The following is a 6,003-nucleotide window of genomic DNA, read 5'->3' on the forward strand; positions in this document are numbered from 1 at the left end:
GGGTGAATCTCCGGGGCTCCGGCGGGTGGGCTGGTGGCTCGATGTTTACGTCCGGTAAACAGAGAGAACGAATGGACGGGACAGCCATTATTATTATACGTACACTTTTAATGTTTGGAAAAACGGAAAAAACCGCTGAAAATTGTAGGGCACAACGAAAGGGAAGTCGTTCGTTGCGTCAGACCGTCCCATTTTATTTGTTCGCGTTATACAGAGTGTTATTGAAATTGCATTATTTTCAATGGATGACCACGTAGGTGTTCATCATTGCCTAAGACCACAAAGGGCACGTCAGATGGAAATTGGTCATACGCAAACCTATACATTTGAATGCAGCTGACGCTGACTTAATGTGGGCAGACTAAGAATTTGGAGACGGTCATCGTAAGGTGTATGTGCAAGTTGAAGTGGCCAGAACATCACAGTCAAGCAATGGCCACGGGTTCCAGACTGGGGAAGCAAATTCCAGGATGGGGCGAATGTAAGTGGTGAAAAGCCTGCAAGCGATGCGAGGACTAGGATTTTTAAAAGTCTTTTTTAACAAAAATAACACGCAGTTTGCTTTCTTTTCAATATTTGATACATGTAGAGACCACGCAAGATCATTAGTTACTGTCACACCTAGGTCCATCTGAGAATCGACACTTGACACAAAGTTTCCATTGATATAATAGTTCAAACCGGGATTGTTCTTGTCAACATGCAGCACAGAGCACTTTCTGCGGCCAAGTTAAACACCACTTGGAAATAGTATTCAAGTCTCTCTGCAATACGTCAATTGTCAATTAATTTAGTGTCATCAGCATAAGCGTTCACATGAGAATCAATGCTGGAGAGCAAATCCACGGTATACACTAAGAATAATACTGGTCCCAGCACCGATCCCCGGGGAACACCACTAGGCACGTTTTGTGGCAGTGAAAAAGCGTTACCAGTTCGAACTCTGAACGACCGGTGGCTTAAAAACGCCGCTATCCACTCTAGCAGTTTACCCCCCACTCCGACCTTTTCAAGTTTAAATAACAATATAATATAATATAGGTATAGTATAGACCTGAGTCAAGAGATAATGTCCAGTGATTCAAGCATGTCAATGTATTTGATATGACTGATCTGCAGGGAACAAAGCCATGCTGCGACGACGATGTAAGTAAAATATGGCAGTCGGTCAAAAACGGTAACAGCTGAGTAACGGAAGAAGCCAACAGGATGATTGGCGAAACGTCAGCAATTTCGACTAAGCAAAAAATCCTGTAAAAAGTCGCTCTTCTGAAAACTTGTCCGCAACTCTTTGAGGATCATTTTAGCTGGCGAGCCCTTTTTTGGACGACATGAATTTGTTCTTAGGACACCAAAAACTAAGTTCATTTTCAATTCTTTTAAGAACTTGCCACAAAATTGACTTTGACAACTTGGTTCCATTTTTTACCATGTCTCACTTAAAGGTAAAGATCCCTATACTGTACCGTTCAATATATCTTGATAACATTTTAATTGACTTTAAGTGACTTATAAAACAAAGCACTGACACCCTGTTTATTATATATGTGTTTAATACATTATGTTATTTATATTTTAGTCCACTGGTTTTTGACAAAAATGTTATATCAAAGAGTGCCCTGACTGACAAATAAAAATATATTTGTTTGACATATTAGTAAACAACGTTGATGGTTGAATTATCGTCCAAGTCATTAGTGCTAAACCGCTTGTAATCTGCGTCAGAGAAACCAGGCCCTTAGTGGTGTATGGAAAATGTCTAAAATTATGCCCGTCCAAAAAACTATAGAGCTAAAAGTGAATTTTTTTATTAGTATTAACATCTTGTTTTAATTTATTTTGTTGATTTTATCTATGTTTTCTTTTTTTCAGTAGGTGTTCTATTGCAATTGACCAAAGCATTAAGTACGCCTTACCCTCTAGAGATCCTTGCTATAGGAATGCTCGTGTTTCCTTATAAATAAATAAAAAGCCTTAACTTTTCCCTCGGCGCTAACAATAACAACCGATTAACAATAACAATAAACATGAAAAAAAAGGTAATACTGTTGAAACAGGCAAAAACAAAAATTTAAATAAGAGAACAACAATGAAAGGTACAAAAATATAACTTATATAATTTCGATATATATATCGATAATATGTCGATGTCAATAGTCACTCAAAACTAACACTTATTACACTTCTTTATCGATTTTTTTATGTCAACGTTAAATTCAAAATTTTACTGATTATTAACGATTTTAAAGAATAAAAAAAAAATGTAAACAAGTAAATATACCAATTGACCTCGTGCAACGTTATCGAATAATTGCCATTTCCCTTTCGCATCTGGATCAAGGTAGATCTGTGAGGTCTCGTCGATACCGATCTTGTAAACCTTACCGAATTACACGTGAGAGACCGGTAATATAATATTAATTAATAATGCAAATGCCGAGGGCCTACTTTTACACCGCGTCAAGGTCATTGTTAAGTTGCAATTTATTTTTTCCCATAGACATACTTGCGGCGGGTCACGGTTATACGAGGTGTGGTCAAAAAGTAGGGGGACTTTTGTAACGTTTTATGGATTGATGAAAGTGCGTTCACTACAGGAAAGGGTTGTAATAGACAAAATATGCTAAATTGGTCTTTAAATAATCTTAGACAAATACAAATTAATGTATGGTCCGGTGTCATAGATTGGCATATATAAAAGTTCACCGGAAATCATTATTTGTAACTTTCAGAGCACCAAATAGAACAATATACAGAAGATTTACCCCTAAATATATCAGCGCTAATTATATGGCAGCAAGACGGTGCCCCTCCTCACAATGTTTTGCAAGTTCAAAATTTTCTTAACACAGAATATCGATAGCGAACGGCGAAACTATGGATTGGTCAGCCAACAGCCCCGACTTAACTTTAATGGATTTTTTCTTTTGGGGACACATAAAAATTTCAGAAAATTCAGTACTTTCTTTTATACGTCACTTGGAAAAAAACGATTCTAACCTTACATTTTGTTTTTTGTTTACTTTCATATCTCTAAAAACAAAAAAAGTTACAGCCAATTAAAACGTTATCAAGAGAAATTGAAATCGCGGGAAGTATTAAACCCAAAACGATGTACTTTGAGATACACCATACCCGCGAGTTTTGTACGTGGTGAAAGTTAAAAAACGAAAAAAATCCACCGAAATAATAAAAAAAAAATTCTGGAAAAAAATCCATCGTATCTAGCAGGCTTAACGCTTGGATTTACGAAAATTTCGGTTAGTACTACTCGTGGTGGTATCGACGTCGAGTTTATTGTGATAGATCGGCTTTAGCGACGGGACAGTTTTATTTATAAATATTATTTTTGGCGAATATCTCTTAATGGGCTTTTATCTATATACCGGTATTATAAATTCCAACGGGAGATTAATTTAATTGATGCGTGATCGAGACAACGTAAAAGGGGGAGCTCAAGGGTTGTAGGGGGGGTTGTCGGTAAGTGTCTGAGGTGCGACATCACCTTATCTCAGAAACTGTAGGGGGTGGAGCCAAAAGTTAATTGGGGTATTACGAACCTTCCATTTATTTTAATGTTGTGTATACATTTTTCTATACAAAATTCTAGACATATTTTATGTATAAGCAGGACTCGAATAACGGATTTCATGAGAAATTTCGATACATATTAATACAGGGTATGCGAAAAATAAAACTAAAAATTCAATTAAAAAACTGCCAAAAAACTTTTTTTTAATGAAAATAATACGAAAGGTTTTGAAATATTTCCTTTCCTATCACAAATAGTATGCTGTTGTCATGTAAATTCAGTTAGTGTAAGGTGGCTGTGGCGATGTTTAAACAAAACAAGTGCTACAATGCTGCTTCCTTGGACACGTGTTTTGTTGTCATAATTCTAACATTTTTTGACACATTTTTGATTTATTTATTTATCATTTATAAATTTCAGAGGAAAAGATTGATATGTTAGAAAGTTACATATAGTACAATAAAACCGAACCCTTACTCTTAGAGATTGTATAACAAAATTTCCATCATTCCGACGAGATCCACCAACACTTTAGAATATATGGAACCTTGAACAAAGAAAAGAACAGACGTCGTCACATTTTGAACTTAATATTTTGATGGATCTTGTAGAGGCCGCTGAAGATTGAACCCGAAATGCGTCTTTAGATCTAAATGTCAAAAGAACAACGCTTCGAACGTGCCTTCAAATAAACAACTGGAAGTCCTAAAAATTCTGTACAACATCAGAGAGACACTTTTCAGGAAATATATTTGCTAATATTATTTGGACAGATGAGTCCATATTTACAATCCCAACTAATATTTTTAATAGGAAAAATACCCATTATTGGAGCAACAATAATAATAAAAAACATATGGAAATTACAAGATCCGGTAGAACTTTTATCAAAGTATGGTATCCCATTTGGAAGTTCCAACGCTACTTGGAGCTTATAAATATTACCCAACCCTTTGTTGAAGATGAAGTGCCTGAAAGGGAACGGCAAAAATTTAATTTGGCAGCAGGACGGAGCTCGTTACCACAGAAGTCAAGAAATAGCACCTATCTAAATGGACAGTATGGATTGGAGAGAATGGTGGTTACGCCCGGCCTCCAACGAGCCCAGACTTAAGTCCCCTACATTTTTTACTATTCAGACACTTAAAGATTTAATTTACAAACATAAACCGTCAACTGGCGAGAAACGTCGGATAATAGAAGGTATCAGATATTTATCACGTATCTGGTCTTATTGTCTATAAATAAAGCATACATAATCTTTGGATCATCATAAGCGCACCATCAAAATTATGGTCAACTGTGAAATGGTTAATCATAGTGGCAGCGATCTAGCACTTGTTTTGCGCAAACGCTGTCATAGCCACCTTACACTAACTGAACTTAAATAGCAACAGCATATTACTTGTGATGAACAAATGTTCAAAAGAAAATATTTCAAAAAGTAATTTTTAATGCTAAACATGACAAGATTATAAAAAATGTATATTTGACAGTTTTTTTAATTTCATTATTAATCTTTTTTTCCGCGCACCCTGTATTAATATTTATAGAAATTTCTGATGAAATCCGTTATTCGAGTCTTTTGTTTACAACAAAACTTACTCAAGTACAACAATAAATGCTTCCCAATGAATAAGTTGACATCAAAAATTAAAAATGTCAAAAAAAAAATGTTTGTATAGAATTAAAAATTGAAGTAATATACCAGATGTTCGAAAATAAGAAAGTTGATATTCGCACACTGTGTATACAACATTAAAATAAAGTTTCTGGGATAAGGTAGTTTCCCAATTTTTAAAATAAGATTAAAGCGGTATCTACTTCAAAAATCTTTATACAATGAAAACATTTTTTTAATATAACCTTCAATTTTTTTAGTGTCTCTATACCTTTGTCATTGTACAAATTGTTCAAAAAAATTGTCTGCATCAAAAATAAAAGTAGTATTATTATTGGAGGATAAAAAGCAAGACACAAAAATAATGTTAAAAACAATTGAATAGCCTGAAAGGAGGAGAGAAGGGTCTTGTACATACGGGTATCAAAAAAAAGCTATTCCCTTTTACTTTACACAAAATAAACCAGTTAGCAAAACAAAATTCTTTAAAATGTAAAATTTCAACTGGATCACCCTGTATACTGGGGCTGCAAGTCTTTAATCGCCTTCCTGATGACGTAAAATGTGACTCTTCAACAACTTTTAAAATAAGATTAACGCAGAATCCACTCCAAGAATCTTTATACACTATAAAAAAATTTTTTGACATAACCTTATACTTTTTTTAATGTCTCTATACTTTTGGTCTGTATTTGTCATTTTTTTATTGGATAATTCCAATGCAAATTGTTAAAAAAATTGTCTGCATAGAAAATAAAAGTAGCATTATTGTTATTAGCTCGGAACCTATTGAAGATTAAAAAGCATAACTCAAAAAGCATCGCAAAGGAGGAGAACAGGGTCTCGTAGA

The sequence above is a fragment of the Cylas formicarius genome, unplaced genomic scaffold (assembly GCF_029955315.1).
Source record: "Cylas formicarius isolate icCylForm1 unplaced genomic scaffold, icCylForm1.1 PGA_scaffold_3__17_contigs__length_32017465, whole genome shotgun sequence".
Classification (NCBI taxonomy): Eukaryota; Metazoa; Arthropoda; class Insecta; order Coleoptera; family Brentidae; genus Cylas; species Cylas formicarius.